Source organism: Aethalodelphis obliquidens, unplaced genomic scaffold, assembly GCF_003676395.1.
Source record: "Aethalodelphis obliquidens isolate GAN/ISIS:26980383/991018 unplaced genomic scaffold, ASM367639v1 scaffold4, whole genome shotgun sequence".
Taxonomy (NCBI): domain Eukaryota; kingdom Metazoa; phylum Chordata; class Mammalia; order Artiodactyla; family Delphinidae; genus Aethalodelphis; species Aethalodelphis obliquidens.
In genome coordinates this window covers 74012913-74036793 of record NW_020837948.1, presented here as the reverse complement: position 1 = coordinate 74036793, position 23881 = coordinate 74012913, and the positions used below count along the sequence as shown (strand labels likewise).

Here is a 23881-nt window from a genome sequence, read left to right as displayed (position 1 = left end):
GTTGGGAGTTACACATGCTCCAGGGTTTAGAGTACAAGGTGACTGGGATGACTGTGGTGCTACTATAGGAAATAGAGAAAGTGGAAAATATGCACTGGAGACTATTTGAAGAGGGGCAGGTGGGTGGGAGTGGATCAGAGGTAATCCATTCGATTTGGAAATGGTCAGTGTGAAATACCAATAGAATGTCCAAATGATGTCCATCAGAGCATTCAAAAAATGAGCCTGGGGCTTCCCTGGTGGCGCAGTGGTTGAGAGTCCGCCTGCCGATGCAGGGGACACGGGTTCGTGCCCCGGTCCGGGAAGATCCCACACGCCGCGGAGCGGCTGGGCCCGTGAGCCATGGCCGCTGAGCCGGCGTGTCTGGAGCCTGTGCTCCGCGGCGGGAGGGGCCACAGCGGTGAGAGGCCCGCGTACCAAAAAAAAACAAACAACAACAAAAAGCCTGTAGCTTGGGAGAGGGTTGAGGTTTGAGAACCCTTAGCATCGAGGTTCTGTGAAAATAAATGACATTATCTTGAATAGATATTTTATCTAAAGAAGACATACAAATGGCTAACAGGCACATGAAAAATGTTCAACATCGCCAATTATTAGAGAAATGCAAATCAAACTCACAATGAGGTATCACCTCACACCTGTTAGAATCGTCATCATCAGAAAAATGTACAAACAACAAATATTGGAGGTGTTTGGGGAAAAGGGAACCCTCCTACACCATTGGTGGGAATGCAAATTGGTGCATGGAAAACAGCATAGAGATTCCTTAAAATTGAACTACCATATGACCCAGCAATAACTCTTATTCAAAAAGATACATGCGCCCCAATGTTCAGAGCAGCACTATTTACAATAGCCAAAACATGGAAACAACCTAAGTGCCCATCAACAGATGATTCCATTAAGAAGATGTGACACACACACACACACACACACACACAAATGAAATACTGCTCAGCCATAAAAAAGAATGAAATATTGCCATTTGCAGCAAAGTGAATGGACCTAGAGGGCATTATGCTTAGTGAAATAAGTCAGACAGGGAAAGACAAATACTGTATGTTATCACTTATATGTGGAATCTAAAAAATAATACAAATGAATGTATATACAGAACAGAAACAGACTCACAGATACAGAAAACAAACTTGTGGTTACCAAAGGGGGGAGAGAAGGCTGGAGGGACAAATCAGGGGTATGGGATTAACAGATACAAACTACTATATATGAAATAGATAAGCAACAAGGATATACTATACAGCACGGGGAATTATACCCATTATCTTGTAGTAACCTTAATGGACTATAATCTGCAAAAATACTGAATAACTATGCTGTACACCTGAAACTAACACAATATTGTAAATCAACTATATTTCAATTAAAAAAAAAAAAAGGAGGAGAATGTAGATGGAGAAAAGAGGCTGACCTGAGAAAGAAGCGTGGGGATGCCAATATTTAAGGGACAGGCAAGAAAGAGGCATCGGAGAAAGTTAGAGAAGAGAAGCAGAGGCGAATCAGGTTGGAAGCCAAGGCAGCAAAGGGAGTCCAGAAGTCTGCCATGCCCTCGAGAAGTCAAGCAGGATGTCGGAAAGAGACTGCTGAGCCTGGTTGGCAGCAAAGAAAGCCAATGCTTCGTGACCTCGAGGGGGACACGGGCCAGATTTCAGGGAATAAGTGAGTACTACGAAAGCGGAGGACAGAGCCTCTCTCCCCCATGCCTCGGGGAGAAGCAGGAACTTGTGGATGGGGCGGCTGGGGTGGGAGGGGCACGGATATGACACAGGGGTAGGCAACCCCAAGCAAAATGCTGACCCAGTGGGCATCCCAAAGCTTAGAAGCACGCTTAGGAAAGCAAGTCCCCCAAAGGCCTTAGATGATGACAAGCTTTTCTTTCTCACGAAGCTGGGGCAGTTACTTTGATAAAGCACCTTTAAAATCTGGTGATACTGTGAACGTTCCTCAGAGACCACAAGGGAAAGGATCCCACAATCAATTATCATCTGGGCACTCCTCACTCCCACGGAATTTGGCGGGTCCTTGGGTGCTGCGTTCCAGCTCAGGATCTCTACTCTTCAGATTAAAGAGTCATTACGACTCTGTTTATTTTAGAAAAGATTTATAGTTCCCCCTCCTCATTTCTCAAGAACAAACTTTCGTCTGTATAGAGTGAGTCATTAAATATATCGGCTCAACCGCTCTGGCTGCAAGATTACAGATATAAAAATCATCTGATTTTGACAAAAAACAGCTGCGCTTTTCTTATTACTTTGAGTCCACAATCACGTGTGGATAGAGACAGAGAATGTGACTGGTCAAGTTTTCACGACAGCCAGAGAGACACAGGACCTCCACCCTAACCAGCAATCTTCCCAAGACCCTCCAACAAGTCACCTTCACTAAGATGTCTCTCTATGGATTCAATGGATTTTATGTCTCTCAATGGATTCACTAAGATGTCTCTCAATGGATTTTATGTCTCTCAATGGATTCATGTCAATTTAACTCAATTCAACCTACTCTCATGAGCTATTCCCATGAATAATATGGAATATGAGGAATGAACGGGAAGGGATATTTATGCTCAGGAAGTTTACAGTCCACCAGTGGTACGTTAAACAAAACCCACTGAGAACTAAGACTGATTGTGGTAGAGGTGTTTGAGGAATGAGCACAGGAAGGCAAGCTTAGCCCGCAGGCAACAGTTTTTGGAGGGGGTGGTGTTGGACTTCATCCTGAGGGACCTTAATTGTGTGTGAGTGTGTGTGTGTGTGTGTGTGTGTGTGTGTGTGTGTGTGTGTGCACGTACATGTACACACAGGTGTACTGGGGTTAATTAGAGGGAAAGAGAAACATTTCAGGAAAAGGTACTTTATTAAGCAAACACACAGAGGCAGAGAATTGCAGTGCCTGGTTAATGCATGCGAAAATCAGAGTGGAGGAGGTTTTAGGTCCAGATGTTCACAAACTTTTTTTTTTTTGGCGGTACGCGGGCCTCTTACTGTTGTGGCCTCTCCCGTTGCAGAGCACAGGCTCCGGACGCGCAGGCTCAGAGGCCATGGCTCACGGGCCCAGCCGCTCCACAGCACGTGGGATCCTCCCGGACCCGTGTCCCCTGCATCGGCAGGCGGACTCTCAACCCCTGCGCCACCAGGGAAGCCCAGATGTTCACAAACTTTGATGTGTGTTAGATCCACTTGGGCAACTTGTGACAAATTCATCAGCCCAGGCCTTGTCCCCAGATTTTACAACCTAGGCTGCTGGGATTTGGAGATGTTAATGATTAGCCAGGGTCATACTGCTCATTAATTAGCAGCTGAACTAGCTGGAGAGCCTGTTTTCAGGGAAGGACAAGTTCTTTTGTCTATTTATTTTTTGTTTTTGAAGGAACCTGAGGTGTAAGATTTGTGAGGTGAGCTAAAAGAAGACTAGAGAAGCAGGTTGGACTCAAATTAAGGAAAGATTGGATAAAAGGCTAAGGAAATTGGAATATTTCTATCAGCATACAGAGTCACTGAAGATTTCAGAGGGAGAAGTGACACTGTCAAAGTAATCAGAGATGTGATCTGAGAACAAAACTTGTGGTTCACACTGTTGACTGGAGATAGAATCACAACTGGCTTACAGATCCTGTATCTTCCCAGACAGCTAGGCCCTCCCACCGTCGTTTGAAGCATGTTCCTCTTGAAGCCCACAGAGGCCAGTTTTTTTTTCTCCTTATATAAATAGTAAAATATCTATGTGAAAATATCACTTCATCAAGCATCCTTCAAAACAGCTCATTAAATCCTCGGAATGCAGAGTCAGTGAGAGGAATGCAAATTTTCATCTAGATTTTGACCCAAGGGCAATATATGCCCATCCTCCCTGCCCTACCTCATGTGGACCACCTCCATGGTAGGAGTAGCAGCCACAAGTCTATGCCTGAGGATACAGGGGGAGTGAAGGTGAGCAAATCAGGAGTCTCGTCTATAAATGTTAGGCCTCTCAATAACACCAGGGGCAGATGGAGAGCCAGGGGATCAGAACTGTGTTGCTCCTGGGCGTCTGGGAGTCTGGGCCCTATTTATGTCTACCTTGCTTATCAAAAACTGAGGGAGAGGGATGGGAAAGGTACTTGAAATCCGTACTTCCTTTAGCTCAACAGTTATTTATACTGGGTTATACTGACATTGGAAAGACAACTATTTTGGCTGTCAAGCAGGGCTGGAGTCGTTGGTCATGGGGTTTGAAGGTGATGGCCCTCACTGAAGGCCTCGAGGCGGCATCTCCCGCTGTTCCTGCAATCGATACCTGGGCCTCGGTCCACTCAATGTCATGAGAGGAGACAGAGCCCTGAAACAAAGAAATCTGGATCACAGAAAAGTATTCAAGGGTCATGCAAGCCAACGGTTGCCAACTGCACAGTCCTTCAGGAGCTGCAGGCAGTGAGGATGCCTTAGCCTCCCATGTGTCCAAACAAGATTGATAGGAGAAGCCTCCTGTTTTGATTCTGGAGATGTTCATATCCAGATGAACTCCATACCTAAAGAATGTGCTGAAAACCCAGGTTCCAGAAATATAAGGTCAGGTGTCCAGAGCTGTACCCAGGAACGTGTACATAGTCGCTACAGAGTCACCTCCACCATGAAGCAAGGCAGCCTGATGATACTGACACGGAGTCTGGAGATCATGGTAGTAGCTCCTTCTCACAATTCCGGTATCTCTTCAAGGGGTTGCAAACTTCAAGGGGTTCTATTTATTTTGATTCTGGGTGTCAAACTTGTTATACAGCATACAACAGGAGTTGCCCTTGGAATTGGGCTACTTACAACTTTTATACATGCAACCAAAAGCATTTTAAATCAGGTTTTTCTAAGAGAAAGGTGCTCAGAGATTCAGTGTGCTTGGTTACTGGTATTCATAGCAGGATCTTCCATTCTTTCATATTACACCTTTTATTCTCAGTCACTTTATTATAGCTTAACTTTTAAAAAGCCTGCTCTAGACCCCATTCGAGCTTCTGGGAAGTACTTCGATTGCGGGAATTACAGACTTCATTCTGAAATTCCTCTTCATGGGCTTAAAATGCCTATTTTACTGGTGTCTTCTTTCATCATGCCTTTTCTTTTATTTTATATTTTTAATTTTTAAAATTTAAGTATAGTTGATTTACAATGTTGTGCCCATCTCTGCTGTACAGCAAAGAGACTCAGTTATACACATATAGACATTCTTTTTTAATATTCTTTTCCGTGTATAGCACAGGGAACTATATTCAATATCCTGTGATAAATCATGCCTTTTAAATCCAAGGGTTACTGGCATATGATTTTAGAAGAATTATGTCACTATTACCAAACTTTTGTTCCCATACCAGTTTGCTTTCGTTACCTTATAAGCTATGGGGAGTTCGGTAATGTAACTAGATGGATTCTTGGGATATTGCTGGCTTTACTCTACCTCACACTAAAAGTTCCAGAATTTTTGGCACACCTAAAACTTTCAGACAGGGTTTTGCCAGTATTTTTTTTTTGAATTTTTGAATTTTATTTTATTATTTTATACAGCAGGTTCTTATTAGCTATCTATTTTATACACATCAGTGTATACATGTCAATCCCAATCCCTCAATTCATCACACCATCACCACCACCACCCCTCCATTTTCCCCCCTGGTGTCCATACGTTTGTTCTCTACATCTGTGTCTCTATTTCTGCCCTGCAAACTGGTTCACCTGTATTATTTTTCTAGGTTCCACATATATGTGTTAGTATCAGGTATTTGTTTATCTCTTTCTGACTTATTTCACTCTGTATGACAGTCTTTAGATCCATCCACGTCTCTACAAATAACCCAGTTTCATTTTTTTATGGCTAAAATTCCATCGTATATATGTGCCACATCTTCTTATCCATTCGTCTGTCCATGGACACCTAGGTTGCTTCCATGACCTAACTATTGTAAATAGTGCTGCAATGAACAATGGGGTGCATGTGTCTTTCTTTTTTTTCTTTCTTTTTTTTTTTTTTTTTTTTGTGGTACACTGGCCTCTTACTGTTGTGGCCTCTCCCATTGTGGAGCACAGGCTCCGGAAGCTCAGGCTCAGTGGCCATGGCTCACGGACCCAGCCGCTCTGCGGCATGTGGGATCTTCCCGGACCGGGGCACGAACCCGCGTCCCCTGCATCGGCAGGCAGACTCTCAACCACTGCGCCACCAGGGAAGCCCTTGTGTCTTTCTGAATTACGGTTTTCTCTGGGTATATGCCCAGGAGTGGGATTGCTGGATCATATGGTAATTCTATTTTTAGTTTTTTAAGGACCCTCCATACTGTTCCCCATAGTGGCTGTATCAATTTACATTCCCACCAACAGTGCAAGAGGGTTCCCTTTTCTCCACACTCTCTCCAGCATTTGTTGTTTGTAGATTTTCTGATGATGGCCATTCTAACTGGTGTGAGGTGATACCTCATTGTAGTTTTGATTTGCATTTCTCTAATAATTAGTGATGTTGAGCAGCTTTTCACATGCTTCTTGGCCATCTGTATATCTTCTTTGGAGAAATGTCTATTTAGGTCTACTGCCCATTTTTGGATTGGGTTGTTTGTTTTGTTTTGATATTGAGCTGCATGAGCTGCTTGTAAATTTTGGAGATTAATCCTTTGTCAGTTGCTTCATTTGCAAATATTTTCTCCCATTCTGAGGGTTGTCTTTTTGTCTTGTTTATGGATTCCTTTGCTGTGCAAAAGCTTTGAAGTTTCATTAGGTCCCATTTGTTTATTTTTGTTTTTACTTCCATATCTCTAGGAGGTGGGTTGAAAAGGATCTTGCTGTGATTTATGTCATAGAATGTTCTGCCTATGCTTTCCTCTAAGAGTTTTATAGTGTCTGGCCTTACATTTAGATCTTTAATCCATTTTGAGTTTACTTTTGTGTATGGTGTTAGGGAGTGTTCTAATTTCGTTCTTTTCCATGTAGCTGTCCAGTTTTCCCAGCACCACTTATTGAAGAGGCTGTCTTTTCTCCATTGTATATTCTTGCCTCCTTTATCAAAGATAAGGTGACCATATGTGTGTGGGTTTATCTCTGGGCTTTCTATCCTGTTCCATTGATCTCTATTTCTGTTTTTGTGCCAGTACCATACTGTCTTGATTACTGTAGCTTTGTAGTATAGTCTGAAGTCAGAGAGCCTGAATCTTCCAGCTCCATTTTCCTTTCTCAAGATTGCTTTGGCTATTTGGGGTCTTTTGTGTTTCCATACAAATTGTGAGATTTTTTTGTTCTAGTTCTGTGAAAAATGTCATTGGTAATTTGACAGGGATTGCATTGAATCTGTAGATTGCTTTGTAGTATAGTCATTTTCACAGTGTTGATTCTTCCAATCCAAGAACATGGTATATCTCTCCATCTATTTGTATCATCTTTAATTTCTTTCATCAGTGTCTTATAATTTTCTGCATACAGGTCTTTTGTCTCCTTAGGTAGGTTTATTCCTAGGTATTTTATTCTTTTTGTTGCAATGGTAAATAGGAGTGTTTTCTTAATTTCACTTTTAGATTTTTCATCATTAGTGTACGGGAATGCAAGGGAATTCTGTGCATTAATTTTGTATCCTGCTACTTTACCAAATTCATTGATTAGCTCTAGTGGTTTTCTGGTAGCATCTTCAGGATTCTCTGTGTATAGTATCATGTCATCTGCAAACAGTGACAGCTTTACTTCTTCTTTTCCAATTTGGATTCCTTTTGTTTCTCTTTCTTCTCTGATTGCTGTGGCTAAAACTTCCAAAATTATGTCGAATAAGAGTGGTGAGAGTGGGCAACCTTGTCTTGTTCCTGATCTTAGTGGAAATGGTTTCAGTTTTTCACCACTGAGGACGATGTTGGCTGTGGGTTTGTCATATATGGCCTTTATTATGTTGAGGTTAGTTCCGTCTATGCCTACTTTCTGGAGGGTTTTTATCATAAATGGGTGCTGAATTTTGTCAAAAGCTTTCTCTGCATCTATTGAGATGATCATATGGTTTTTCTCCTTCGATTTGTTAATAATTGCCAATATTTTTTACACTACCAAGTTACGAAGCAGCTGCCAGTAAGAGACAATGTTCAGATGTGGATGGTATTTGTTCAATATGTCAAGCTGAATTTCAAAAGCCAATTCTTATCTGTCAACATGTATTTTTTGAAGAGAGAAAACTGTCCACTGTGCAGAACTGTGATTTCAGACCATATAAACAAATGGAAAGATGGTGTCACTTCATCACACCTTCAAATATATTAAGTTTTGAACTTCATATTAAGGCCCAAAAATACTAATTTCATTTGCTTACAGTGACTATAGATAAAGGCATTAGAATGGATTTCAGGGCCAGAAGTTAAGAAAAATGTTTCCAAATAGTTATAGAGTATTATAATAAGACTTAAGTGTGTAGTCCAAATTAACAAAAGATTAAATGAAAGAACCCTATATTTTAAAATATACATAAGTAATGTTAGGGCTTCCCTGGTGGCACAGTGGTTGAGAGTCCACCTGCCGATGCAGGGGGCACAGGTTCGTGCCCCGGTCCGGGAAGATCCCACATGCCATGGAGTGGTTGGGCCCGTGAGCCATGGTCGCTGAGCCTGAGCGTCCGGAGCCTGTGCTCAGCAACGGGAGAGGCCACAACAGTAAGAGGCCCGCGTACCACAAAAAAATAAATAAATAAATATAAATAAAATATACATAAGTAATGTTCAACCTAATGCATATGCAACATTTATACTATCTTATTTGACAGATGACTGCAGTTAAATTGTAAATGTGTTTTCTTGTTAATACTACCAAAATGGCAACTGGATAACTAGAACTAGCAGTTTTAGAGAAATTCAGGTATTCTTTCTTTTCATTATTTTCACAACAAAGAATATTTTTCATAAAACTGACACACTTTACCTGAAAGTAGAATTTTCTTTATCATTCCTATTCGACTTTTATAATTCCCCTTCGAAAAATTCTAAGAATTTTTATAAAATTTGAATTTTTTTTTTTGCAGTATGCGGGCCTCTCACTGTTGTGGCCTCTCCCGTTGCTGAGCAGATGATTTGAGAACAGATGATTTAAATTCCTTTTTGTTTGTGAACATCATACATACAATCCTACCATCAGCTTTAATGTTCATGAACTTTTTTTTGCGGTACGTGGGCCTCTCACTGTTGTGGCCTCTCCCGTTGCGGAGCACAGGCTCCGGATGCGCAGGCTCAGCGGCCATGGCTCACGGGCCCAGCCGCTCCACGGCATGTGGGATCTTCCCAGACCGGGGCACGAACCCGTGTCCCCTGCATCAGCAGGCGGACTCTCAACCACTGCGCCACCAGAGAAGCCCTCGTGATCTTTTTTGTATAGCTATGGACTACCCTATTACACACACAAAAAAAGACAACTACTTGGCATCAATAGCTGATCAATGCATGCATCACCCGCTTCTTTGTACATTCACCATGTGGGAAATTCCCCTGTCTTCTATTCCATAATTTTTCCTCCTTCTTTTTGTCTTCTGGAGGGTATAATATAGTTTAAACTGAAAGATTAAACAAAGACATCTTAAGTGGAAGCACTCCTTATAGAAGGAAGCTCAAGATTGTAATTAAAACGTTGGCGGTATCATTGGATACCAGAGAAACTATCACCTTAGAACAGAGATTGGGCTAAAATAACCCAGAATGAGGAAAATCTTTTTAAAGAATCATCTGCACTATGTATCAATCCATCTGCATTTTGTGTGAAAGGCAGAAGTTCAGAGGTCACATACTTTTCCTTCACACTGTGCTCAGATACAGTGTTTCTCCATGGGCATGCTACGGTAATGCAGTAGTTCTGTGTTATATAGAATCTCCCCACAATGCAGGATACCCAGTATCCCTAAATGCCAGCAGCACTCCTCAGTCTGGAAAAGCTGAAAATGTTCTGGGCACCGCTGCTCTAATGTTTCAGAGTACATTGCATAAACTATTTCCTCGGATCAGCATAATGATTCGAAACATTAGTAACATCTTCATTCGTCAGATGATGAGCTGAGGCTTGAAATGGATTGCTGGCTTTTCCACATGGCTAGTGAGGGGTGCTGCTGGCTCTAACACCAAGGAGCAGACTCTAAATTCGGCTCCTTTTCTAAAACATTGTGCTGCCTTTCGGTGGAGGCAGAGACTCAGACTTGATCTCAATCCACTAGTAAATACATGCAGGTGAATTGGTGTTGCTCTTGCTGTTATTTGTATTTCTAGCTTTCTTCTAAGGAGCCTGGGTCTTGTTAAATAGAGGACACTTTGTTCTGTGGGTCTTTGGTGGAAGGGTAGAGGTAGGAGCTAAGAGGACCTGGGTTAGTTTGGCTAACAGAGGGAGCAGATCATGGAGCTTCCAGGGATAATGAGGGATGAAGGGAAATAGGAAAGAGAGCCACTAGGACCTAGTGAGGCCTTGAGTAATGCGACATGACCTACCTTCCCATGCACTCTCACCCATGAGTCCCAAAACTTCAGTACAATGTTACTCATGAAACGCTTAGAGAGTGAATTTTTTGGTGTAAAATGGCAAGGGGCTGAGTATTACTCCTGGGTTGAGAGAGGCTAATGCAGAGACAGCACACCTGGACCCAGAAGCCAGAGGCAGGAGGTACCGTGAGGGTGTCAGTGACTCTGAGAATCAGCAGAAATCAAAGCAAGGCCTGGAGTTTTCACAGATGTGGAACTGGTGAATTTACCCAGACATCTGAGACTGGGGGAGCACCAGTTCACATCTGAATCGTCGGCGATTAAAGTGAGGGCCCAAACATTGCTCGGTTCTAGAATACTTTCAGGTGTTAGAGGGAGGAGAACCAATCTGTGTCAGAGATTATACAGCCTGAAACTTTCCCCAAGGCAGTCTAAAGATTTGTCTCCTTATTTAAGAAAATTCACACAGTATTTGAAGTGGCTGGTCATTTACTTTTCACACTGGTCAGGACCATAAGAGGAATTCTCTGAATAGAGTTAAAATTGGTGAATGTGGGGTGTGATGAAGAAATAAATGCCCTGACATCTATTCAGCTAGTGTCGCCAGACCTGTCACTTCCATAAGCAGGGAGAAGACAACCATTCCAGGTCGTTCTCTGTAATAAACACAGGATGCTTATGTAACTTTCATGAACAGATTTCATGAAGACGACAAAATGACAGAGAATGACTGAATTCACATATGGAATAAGGAGCAAATGTTAAACGTAATTATTATCCATTTATGATTATTATACACTAGGATTCTCATAAAAGCATCCAGTTTGTTCTCAATAAAAACTTGGTGAAACCTGGCTTGTATTCCTTTGGACACACCAGTCTGGTCTCATTTTCTTGCTGGAATGCTCTGGTTTGCTGCTTTTTTGTATTCAAGACCTTATTACTGCTTGGAAAATGTTCCTTATCTTTGCATGTGCACTAATCTTTATGTGAGAAGCAGGAGATGGTGCCCCTAGCTGCCTGCCCTGCAGCTGAGAGTCTCACTGAGATCTGGGCCTGAGTGCTGCCCCCTAGGGGTTCTCTGATGCACTGCCCTGCAGCCCTGGGGAGGATGCTCATTCACTCTAGGCCAGTGGTCACCTTCAAGGCCCCCAGTGTTCCAAGTGGTTCAGGGAGAAGAATAAGAGAAAAACCACTACTGATGCCAAATTTTGTGTTACCTTCTTCTACCCTGATGCTTCCCAAGAGGTCTCTCAATTTCCAATTCCCCCTCATGGTCCCCATCATCTTTCCAACCTCTTGCCCCCAGGCAGGCTTTGGCCTGACGTGTCCCAGACACAATTAGTCAGTGGTTGACTCTCATTCAAATAATAATAAAATATCAGAATAGCACTGCATTCTTTGAAGATGAACTTGACAGGCCTGAAATCTCAAAAGAAATCTTGCAGGGATGAAGCCTGGGGTCCCCAGTGGGCCTCTCCCTGAACCCTGGGCAGAGCTTCCCATCACAGCCAGCACAGTGGGGGAACATTCTACCCAGCTTACACTCTTTCCTCAGTGGCTCTAGATTTCTACTGCAACCTGTTTCGAATTCAATGTCTTATAAGGAAATGGCACAGAAAAGGAGCACAGCTACTGCTTAAGCAGGCAACTCTCAGGGTCCCAGAATTTAAAAGGGTTTAGAAAATATCCTAGAAATCACAGTAAAAGGGTGTTCAGAGACAAGTGTAAGACCCACCAAACAGTTCTATCAATTGAGTGAGGGATATTTACAGAAGGCGATCAGAGACCCAAAATTCCAAGGGAAAGAAACAAAACCATAAACTAAACATCTTTGTCTAAATGAACTCTCTATGTTTGCAAGTGAGTCCTCTCTGGACTTTGAAGCATGGATTTGAAATTTGCATGGCATGGCAATCCACTGAAGCCAATTTGACCTTTTGGTAAATACGAAGTTTATCTGGTAAATGTCAATAGCCTCCAACCATTAGAAGTGGGGGCGATGGGGGAGCCTGTATGTTCCTTTCCCCACAACCGTGCTACCAGAAGGCATACTACAATGAAACTTAGTTTTAGAAAATATCCTGACAACACCTAGATATTTAGTCACATTAAGGGTCAAAGATAGTCTTAAGCCTGCTCTGTAGCTGGGGAGGTCCCACTCTTTACCCTTGGACCCTCTGTTCAGCATTTCCCAGAAAAGGCTTAACTGAATTCAGGGCAAGCATATTCTGATGGCAGGTGTGGCCAACTTTGTGCTGGGTCAGGCATAGCGTGTCTCCTGATGGGGAGGAATGCAGAACCAATTCAGAGGTCTAGACGGCAAGCTTGAACTATCTGTATTCAGCAAGCTGGGCTTGCCAGGTGCTAATACTTCATTCAGGAAAGGGCAGTCATTCTGGTATGACACTACTAACCAGCCACCTATTTGAATACTGCTCATTTCACCAATTAAAAACTATTTTAAACATCCCCTATGCTAATCAATAACCTTCCTGGTATAGATTTAGCTAATTTTATGTAAGATACTAAGTGACCCAGCAAAGGAAACTATAAACAAAATGAAAAGACAACCTATGGAATGAGAGAAAATATTTGCAAACGATGTGACTGACAAGGGATTAATTTCCAAAATATACAAAGAGCTCATACAACAAAAAAATAACCCAATCAAAAAATGGGCAGAAGACCTAAATAGACATTTCTCCAAAAAAGACATACAAATGGCCAACAGGCATATGAAAAGATGCTCAACATCACTAATTATTAGAGAAATGCAAATCACAACTACAGTGAGGTAGCACCTCACATTAGTCAGAATGGTCATCATTGAAATGTCTACAAACAACAATGTGGAGAAAAGGGAGCCCTCCTACACCATTGGTAGGAATGTAAGTTGGTACAGCCACCATGGAAAACAGTATGGAAGTTCCTCAAAAAACTAAAAATAGAGTTGCAATATGATCCAGAAATCCCACTCCTGGGTATATATCCAGACAAAACTATAATTCAAAAAGATACATGCACCCCTATGTTCATGGCAGCACTATTCATAATAGCCAAGACATGGAAACAACCTAAATGTCCATCAACAGATGAAAGGATAAAGAAGATGTGGTACATATATACAATAGAATATTACTCAGCCATAAAAAGGAATGAAATGAGGTCATTTGTAGAGATGTACATTCACATCTCATGTGAAATAAGTCAGAAAGAGAAAAATGAATATCATATATTAATGCATACATGTGGAATCTAGAAAAATGGTATAGATGAACCTGTTTGCAAGGCAGAAATAGAGACACAGACGTAGGGAACAAACGTATGGACACCAAGGTGGGGAAAAGGGGAGTGGGATGAATTGGAGATTGGGATTGACATATACACACTAATATGTATAAAACAGATAACTAATGAGAACCTGCTGTATAGCACAGGGAACTCTATTTAATGCTCTGTGGTGACCTAAATAGGAAGGAAATCCAAAAAAGAGGGGATATATGTATACATATAGCTGATTCACTTCACTGTACAACAGAAACTAACACAACATTGTAAAGCAACTATACCCCAATGAAAAAAAAAGATGTGGTACATACATACAATGGAATATTACTCAGCCATAAAAAAGAATGAAATAACGCCATATGCAGCAACATGGATGGACTTAGAGATTATCATACTAAGTGAAGTAAGTCAGAAAGAGAAAGAAAAATACCATATGATATCACTTACATGGAATCTAAAATATGACACAAATGAAATTAACTACAAAACAGAAACAGACTCACATGGCATGGCATGTGAGATAGAGAAGAGACTTGACATTGCCAAGGGGTGGGGGGTGGGGGATGGATGGACTGGGAGTTTGGGGTTAGCAGATGCAAACTATTATGTATAGAATGGATAAACAACAAGGTCCTATGGTATAGCACAGGGAATTATATTCAATATCCTGTGGTAAACCATAATGGAAAAGAATATAAAAGAAGAATGTGTATATATGTATAACTGAATCACTTTGCTGTACAGATAAAATTAATACAATATTGCAAATCAACTATACTTCAATAAATAAATAAGATACTGGGACTTCCCTGGTGGTCCAGTGGTAACGAATCCGCCTTACAATGCAGGAGATGCAGGTTCAGTCCCTGGTCAGGGAACTAAGATCCCATATGCCGCGGGGCAACTAAGTCCAAGGGCCACAACCACTTAGCTCATGCGCCTCAACTAGAGAGCCTGCGTGCCACAAACTACAGAGCCCATGCGCTCTGGACTCCACGCGCCACAACTAGAGAAGCAAAAACAACCCACACACCACAACTAGAGAGAAGCCCTTGTGCCGCAATGAAAAGCCCACGCGCCGCAAAGTAAAGATCCCGCATGCCTCAACGAAGATCCCACATGCCGCCAGTAAGATCCGACGCAGCCAAAAATAAATAAATAAATCTTTAAAAAAAAATAAGATACTAAGTGACCATCTTAGAAGATTTTGATTCTGGCGAGGGTTCTTCATCTGTTGGTTAACCACCTTTGGAAGGTAGATCCCCAAACACAGCATTCTAAATGCTAGCTAACTGCTCTTAGAGGATAGAGTAACTTTGTATATACAACTACATCACAACGTTTATATTGAGGTCTTTTAAAATAAGGGTCACACAGACAATATAACACATGGGAACAGTGAAAAGGCAACAAAGAGTAAGACAGGGTTGGAAGCAAGAGAAACAGTCTTGACTGGCTGACTTTCTGCTTTGTGAGTCGTGCCTCAGGAGATGCTGAGTCCCACGTAAGGACAGGCTCTCTTTGCTGGAGACTGATTTATATTATAAGAAGTAAAGCTTGATTGGGCTGTCTCTAAAACTTTTTATTTTGAGGACTAGAATCCCACTGGCCCAGAAGTATCTAGAATAAACCATATAGCTGTATTTAGAGATTTCAGAACCTTAGAAAGAGAATTTGAGGCAAGGGTGACAGAAATGAGTCTGTTCTTTGATTCAATTCTGCATCTCCACTTTCCTCTGCTGCTGCTGAAAAGCAATGAAAAACTCTAGTAAATAAGCCTCTGAAGGTGAAGAAGCATATTTCAAGTGTGTTATCAAAATTCTATCGATTAACAGAATAATGTTACTGGTGAATCCTGGTTGAAAGGTAAAAATTTATCAGTTTTTTTTTAAGGCATTCTCCCTAAAATTTAAAACTATAGTTTTTGCTGGCTCAAATTCTTTGTAAGGTGCCTCAAGCCCTTTATAGAACAATGTGGAATATAAATGAAAAAAAACACATACAGGTGCATGCATGCAAACACACACACACAACTGTAACTCTCATTGATACTTTATTTTAATATAAGGTTTAAAATTAAAATCAGGCAAGTGAAATCTTAAAATAATTTCACATGAAACCTTGGTAGTTTTAAAATTATGTCACTCATCAAACACCAAGTAACCTAAACTTTGAGATTAAATCTCTTCTGTAGAACACAAATCAATGGATCTTTCCCATTTTGAGTCCTTTTTGGAACAAGGTGGGTATGGAAATACATACAATAGTAACAACAAAATAATATAATAATAATAGTAAATAAACCAACGCCTCAATCTTATGAAATAGGTCAGTCAACCTACAGCACTTCCTTTTGCTATGCTTTCTTCAGCAGCTTTGATCTCCTAGTTTCATGGCTTCCGAAAAATGGCAGAAATAAATCAAGGTGCAATACAAAAGGTAGCAAAGGCAAGAACAGCGATTGTGTTTTTGGTTTCAGTGAGCTGAGACAGTAGCAGGCTCTGGCGTTAATCTACCTGGTATTAGGATAATTTTTTCAAGCATCAGACTTTTTTAAAGAAACAAAACCCCTAAAGCCAGAGGGGCAAGATATGCACAGATTATGTGCAGGTTTGTGTGGAGGTCTGTACGGAGTAGACTATATTGCCTGCATGACATGGAGGAAGGGCCCCAGAAAACCCCTCTGTCCTCAGAATATCTCCCTCACTGTCCTGTCATGGTTGACTGAGCTTCTACCATTAAAGATTTTATTTGTTGGTTTTAAGATAGTGATTTTCTAACTCCTTTATGCTGCCAACATTCTCCCTTTTGATAAAATTTTATTCAGAGGCCGAATAAAACAGATAAAAGCACAGATACTGTTGCTGAAGTAGGTGACCCATTGGATCAGCCCCTCACTCCCGCTGAGACACATCTGCAAACTGCTAGGGCTTATTGAAGGACATCTGAAAAACCATTGGGTTAAGACAGCTTCCCAACTGATGTGAACAAAGGGTTACAGAAGTTGGGAGATATCAATTCCTTCAGCCCTTAAGGGAGGGGATGGTAGGGGAGGCGTGGGTGGAGCTCTGGCCAAGCCCTCTGTGGCCCATTGTCTCTCACTTTTATTTACCTCAGTGTATGGGTACATTATTATAATTTTCCGCGCACTAGGCTAGGGCATTATGCTCTGATAGAGTTTATCACAATTATTACTGGTTATTAACACCTTAGCATGAGCTTTTCCCTGCCAATTCTCTAAGGAAAGGAAGCATATATCAAGCTATTCTGGGTAGGGGAGATGTTGGAAATTGGGTCATAAACCAGGAAGCTCTCAGGAGGGGAAGAATTGAGTGGGAGGCCACGGGAGAAGGCCTGAAGTGGGGTTCTGGATGGCCTGGAACCAAAAGGTACAACGCTAAGACAAGAGGAAGAGGACACTCTGGAAAAATCCGGAGGGCTCTGAAGTGAAGGCCCTGCTCTCCCACGGAATGAGGATCAGCCCAGCTCCCAGGTGTCAGCTCAACCCACATCGGGATCACGCAGGCAAACACAGATTTTACTCCTGAGAGAGATTTTTCACAAGGTAAGTGCTCATTTGGGAGACCCAGATGAGTGGATTATTCACCTGGAAGAAGGCAGACTCGAGTTGCAAAAGGTTAGATTAGTCATTGCAACTGGGGACCCGTCTCAGGCAGGCCCCGACAGTCTCCCACTGAAGAAACAGCTGCTTCCCACCTCCTCCCTCCCCAGCGTCCCGTCCTCTTCCTCTGTGTCTCAACTTCTTTTCCCATCGCTCTGACTCACAAGTGTCAGCCACTGGAGGGGCTCCCCATCTCCCAGCCCTCAGAGATCTCATTGTGAGCAGTTTCTTCTCATCCCCGTCCACTTAGTGTTGGGCACCAATCCAGACACGACCCACTCTTCCAAAGGCGCCCCCTGAGGTGCAGCTTCCTGGCAGGGACCTTCCACAGGCAAAAATGATGTGCCTCTGAGGACTGATGCGCCAGACGGACAATCCGAGGTTTATGGTTTTCCAGAAGGGGTTCACAAAGCCCTGCCAATTCCCCTTTTGCCATTGGCCAATTCCCTTTCACTGGCTCTCCCTGCCTGTCATCTGCTTTGTCAGCCAAATCCCTTTTCATTTTTCTCAGCTTCATCTTGGACTCAGGCCTAGTAAGCCCTGTCAAGAAGATTCCTGACGTATGAAGTTTTATGTCTCTTCCACCACCATCCTGAGAGGCGTTGCCTGTCCTTCACCTCTGTGAAATGTTTCACAGGAAGGCATTCCCGTGTCTGAAGTGGAGCATATTGGACCGAAACACCAAGTGAACAGTAGCAACGTTATTATTTTCCAATGAGAATTTAGATCAAAAGATGCAAAGGAGCAATCCTCCAAGGAGTTTCGGGGGAAGGGAGAAATAAGTGGAGGAAAAACTAAAATAGAGAACGTCCTTGTACAAAACTGAAACTCTTCAGTGAGAGTCAAAAATGACTCCAAAAATGGCATAGTCCTTTTGGAATCAGGATGCTTTGATTTTTGTCTAAATCCACTCATCATCCAAGTCCTTCTGAATATTCTGGGCCTGTCCCAAATTCGCTGGCCTTTTTCTCACCAAATGGCTCATTATTTCTCAGCACCATCAACTCACCGTTGCTCACACACAACTTGCTGGGTCCACTGGAGGGACTTGCCAAATGCAGCTCTCTTCCCATGGGATAACCTTGGTGCCTATGTGGGTTTCTGTTGGTCTGTTTGTTTAACCTAACATTTATTGAGGCTGACTAGGTGCCACACGCATTGCATGATTTACCTTATTTAATTCTCATAACAACCCTATGACATCGGTATCATTATTGTCCCCTTTTGAGGATTATAACAGATGGAGAAACCAGCTGAGGCATTGGCTCAAGGACACAGAGCTATTACTAAGTGACAGAAAAAGAATTCTAATTCAGGAGTGTCTAACCACAGAGCCTAAGCTCTGAAACACGGACACTCTCAATCGTCTCCTCCTTTGTTGAAGGAATTTAACGTAGAGTGAGTTTAACTTTTAAACTGTTTGTAGTTTGGGGATAGAAAATGCCCGGCCTGCAGCTGGCCTCAGAAAATACAACTCTCCAGCTCCATCGCTCTTCAGATCAGCAGGAAAACCAATCTCTCTTAGCAGATCCAGCCGGGGGCCTAACACTTCCTCAGCTGCCAGGCATATATGGATGCCGAACGCAGCTCCAGACAACACCTCTGCAGAGGTTCCCTTCTGGCACAGCCCAGCGCCCCACAGGTGGTGCCGCTGCGCTCCGCTTCCTGTCCGCCAAGACTCAGTGCAGATCCCCCTTCGGGCCGCAGCAGTGCTTCAGGAGGAAAAAAAGGACGCTCACTCCTCACCCTTTGGCGCTACTCTTGAGTCGGGGACGGTTACACACCAACACGGGCCTGACCCGCAGGGATGCCGTCTTAGACGCGCTCACACTGTCACATCCCGAGGCTCCAGACTGCCCCCTAGAGGACGCGTTTCTCTGCTGCTCCCTTTAACCAGCTGGCTGCCGGTGGAGGCGGGGGTCGCGTGGCGGGGTGGAGCTCTCCCTCCTGTCTCCTCCTTCCCTCAAAGTATTTGTTTTGTTTAGGGGCTTCCTTGCCTTCCTTGTCCCTGGGTCCTGGCTGTGGTCACCCACTGACCCTTAGTTCACCTCAACAGATTTCAATAACTGAATCTCACGGAAGAGGTATTGGAGCTTTAGTCCCTTGCTTCACAGACCCCCGGGGATCTCAGGCAAGTTTGCACCCGCCCCTCTCAGAAAAGTTCAAGCAGAACTTTTTAATAGTCTTAAAAAAATATTCAAGTTCACTTACTCTGCTACAATCATAACTCAATTCTCAGGGGAAGCCTAACGACTTCGCCGTAACTTGGCTTCTGCCATTTAGCTCTTAGATTGATTTTTGCCCCACAAGCAACTTGGAGGCTTGAACTCTGTGTGCCCTTCCATGGCTGACAGGGCTCCTCAGAGCCCAGTAACTGCTGTTCACCGGCTGGGCCCTGGAACAGCCTCTCTGTTCCTTTTGCTCCTTTTCCTTTTCTTAGCGATGTTGGGCACAAGGGTGAGCAGTCCATTAACACTGGCAAGGCTGTTTGGGCTCTTCAGACGAGAGATGTCAAAGGCAGGATCCTGGGAGGGTTGCAATTATTATATCCTTAACCACCCTGCAGCCTTTTTGTACCAGACCTCTAATCTGTAACATAACGTAGCTGAATCGTATTTCCAATTGTCTATCTTCATCTGCAAGCCCAAGGCACATGGGGGTGTAGACTGGAGACTCAGGGTGAGCCTGGGAAGATTCAGAGGTTTTAAAAGGAGCTGATTAGCTTGGCATTTGGGAGAGAGTCTCTTCCCTTCTGTGCTCTCCTTTTATCCGATCCCAATTGGACTCAGAAGGCCAGCCAGCTCCCAGCCTCCCGGCCCAGCTGCTGCTCCCTGCCTAGGCAAGTAGGGCCATCCTGTTGGGAAGCGGGATGGACTACTTCCCTCTACCCTCTGTAGTCACCCTGCTCTTACCATATCCACCATGATAGGTTTTTCGTTGCCAAGACTGGAAGGTGTGAGGAAGTTCTTTCCCCTTTGGGTACTATGTTTTGAACTCAATAAACTGTCATGAGGAGGAACAGACCATAAAAGTTACCATTTCTTAACTGACTTGTGTTGCCAGGCACTTTACCTACATTGTCTTATTTAATCCTCAGAAAACCACAGCAAAGGAGATTTTATTCCATTTCCCTACGTAGAGAATTCAAGACGAACAAGGTGCACCTAGCAAATGATGGAGCAGGATTTTGAATCTAAAGTCGATGGTGTTCCCACCACTTGACTCTCCCTAATAGGCTGTGGCCTGTGGAGTGGGCTATGGCCTTCCCTCGGGGGAATTAGCCGAGGCAAAATCAGTACCTGCTTTTCTAATTGACTGCTCTTTTTTCAATCAAAAAATATGAAAAAAGATATGCCTAAATATTATAAATGTCATTTCAATGGATGATACTAATTTTAAAACAAAATTAAGTACTTCTCAAAGTAATCAACTCATTTTCTCTAAGTATGGTTTTTATCTCACACTTGAAAAAAAACCTGAGTTTCTAACTCACTCTCAAATTTTTGGTTTGGAACCTCCTCCAGTTTGTCTGTAGCACTAGAATGTTCTGCAGCTTCAGTATTGCCATCATGCTGTCAGCGTCTCTATAGGAGTTCTTCTACGGTGGTTAAAGGCACAGACTACAGAGCCAGGCTGTGGGCTCACCGATTTTGCCACCTATTGAGGGCAGATGGCTTCATCGGATTACTGTAAGGATCAAATGAGTTACTAGATTCAAAGTATTTAGAATTGTAAGACCTCGATGAATTTTAATTATTATTATAAAGATGTTTTCAACGGGTCTAGAAAAAGAAATTATCTATGACTGCTTTCTAGTATTTTTGCTCAGCTGCTGGTAGAAGACAATCCACGTGTCACCCACAGATCTGGGAGGACAGCTGAACAGTCCCATCTTTGGGCAGAGGACAGAAATAGGGTGGATAATAGCTGGGTATTGCTTAGCATTGTAATGAGATAAGACTCAAAGGAGACGGAGACCCTTTGATCCATCTCAGTATTTTATAATAAAAGTGATCACCTGGTCATAATAAAAAAGGCAAGTACTGTCTTTCTAGAGAGAGGAGGCATGTGTAACTTCAGAGGCATAGTTCCAATCATAGAAAGAAAACTGCATTTTATATTGGCAGAAAATAAAATGTTAACAGTAGTTATCTTTGAATAGCAAGACTATTATTAATTATCTTATTTAGTTTTCTGGGGCAGTTTTCCATCATTTCCAAAGTCTTTGATGAATATATTTCACTTTTACAATAAAAAAAGTTATAAAAAATAAAGTTACAGGAATTGTATAAATTGATATGCAAGGTTCTTTCCAGCTTGTTTACTCTCTGTCAACATTTATTTTGATAACAGTTATGATGTTTTTCCATCATTTTCTTTGATACACTAGTGAGACTGGCAAATTTAATACCTGTCTTAATAAACCTAATTTCAGGAGCAAAAATCATCATTGTTTACTTCTCTTCCGACACTGTGCCTCTGGCTGAGACTAAAGCTAGGAAAATAGGACAAAATCTAGGGAAAACACAGAGTTTAATGTAAATAAACCCCCATAAGAAACATAATATTACTTAGACCTAGCCCAGGCAAACTAATATTATTTCTTTGGGTTGAAGAGGCACAAGCGATTTGATCCTAATTTGTAACATTTGCTCAAACACCTAGTCCCTTCTAAAACCCACGGCATTCTACTAAAATTTTTTTACTTAATATTTTAAGTATGTCAGCCTTCCAAATACTTGTAAAACAAACTGAAAATTTAGAGTGAATAATGAGCTCAAAAGATTTCAGGGGACCTCCCTGGTGGCGCAGTGGTTAAGAATCTGCCTGCCAATGCACAGGACACGGGTTCGATCCCTGGTCTGGGAACTAAGATCCTACATGCTGCAGAGCAACTAAGCCCGTGCGCCAAAACTACTGAGCCTGCGCTCTAGAGCCCTCAAGCCACAACTACTGAGCCTGCGTGTCTAGAGCCCGTGCTCTGCAACAAGAGAAGCCACCGCAGTGAGAAGCCCGTGCACCACAACGAAGAGTAGCCCCCGCTCGCCGCAGCTAGAGAAAGCCCACATGCAGCAATGAAGACCTAATTCAGCCAAAAAAAAAAGATTTCAGAACCTTCGGGATCAAATGAGAAGCTAATAGAAGATTTTAAACAATGGTTCCTTCTCACTGCTTCTAGTTTTGTTTTTCCTACAATTTAGAACATTCCTTTATAGAAAACATACTTGGAGATGCTTAGAATTAGTGAATGATTCAGGAGTGCACCTCCAGAAAGGAAAGTCCATTCTCCATTTATTTAAATCATTATTTAATGATAAACAAGTGAGGTGAGAGAATTTAGCAGTAGTCACGGTGCCAGCCAAGGAATAATTATAGTTAACATTTTTGTAGTATAGATGCTGGTCTAACTCTACACGTAATTAAATCATTTTAGCCTTGCGACAGCCTTATGAGAGAGGGTTTTGTTATCTTCATGTTACAGGGGAAGAAATTAAGACCCAGAGAGGTTAAGGGAGTTGTTCAATGTCACACAGTCATCAAGTGGCAGAACTAGGAACTGAACCTTAGGCAGACTGGCTCTTAACTTCTAGGCTATATTGCCTCAACTTGACTGCTAGAGCTAGAAGAAACAGACTTTGTGGACCACTGGACAGTGCCTGGGCTCTGCCACAACCACAGCTGCACCGGTAAAGGCCTGAAATACTGTAGATATGTCCATCTCCTAATCCTTGAACGTTGGAGGTTCCCTTATTTGGGAAAAGGGTCTTTGCAGGTATAATTACATTAAGGATCTTGAGATGAGGAGATCATCCTGGATTAAACAGGTAGACTCTAAACCCAGTATCCTTCTAAGAGAAAGGCAGAGGGAGGTTTGAGAGAAAGGCAGAGGGAGGTTTGAGACAGACAGAAGAGGAGACGGAAGAGGAAGAGGCAACATGGTCACGGAGGCAGAGATTGGACTGATGTGGCCTCAAGTAAAGAAATGGTGACAACACCAGAAGCAGAAAGAGCTAAAAAACAGACTCCCCGCTAAAGCTCTTCGGAGCGAGAGCAGACCTGCTGGATTTTAGACTGCTGGCCTTCAGAACTGTGAGAGAATAAGCTTGTTGTTTTTAGCCACTTGTTTTGTGGTAATTTGTTACTGTAGCCTTAGGAAACTAATACTGTACTGAGCATCGTTATAGTACTTTTCAGTTTTCAAAATGATTTGGCACACATGACCTTATTTGATCACACACCCCTGCGCTCTGCAGTAATTTAGTTTGGGGACCTAGCTCTGCCACTAAATGGCTATGGGACCTTGTGCAAGTCACCAGCCTCTCTGGCCTTTATCTCTTCATCTGTAAAATGGAGCTAATAACAATGCCTGCCTTGTGCCCCTCACCAAGGCGTCGTGAGGATCAAAGGGAAAGAACACGAGTGAATGTACTTCCTATACTGAAAAGCTATTTTCACTTCTTACCTTTGGGTACCATCTAAACCATTGCCTGGAGGAGAATGTGGGTGCCACGAACACATTG

General features: G+C 42.6%; 1 pseudogene; it reads left to right on the top strand.

Annotated features, from left to right (window-relative positions):
* Nucleotides 1-4363: 4363 nt before the first annotated feature.
* Nucleotides 4364-8261, top strand: LOC113617531 (E3 ubiquitin-protein ligase RNFT1-like; annotated as a pseudogene).
* Nucleotides 8262-23881: the final 15620 nt, after the last annotated feature.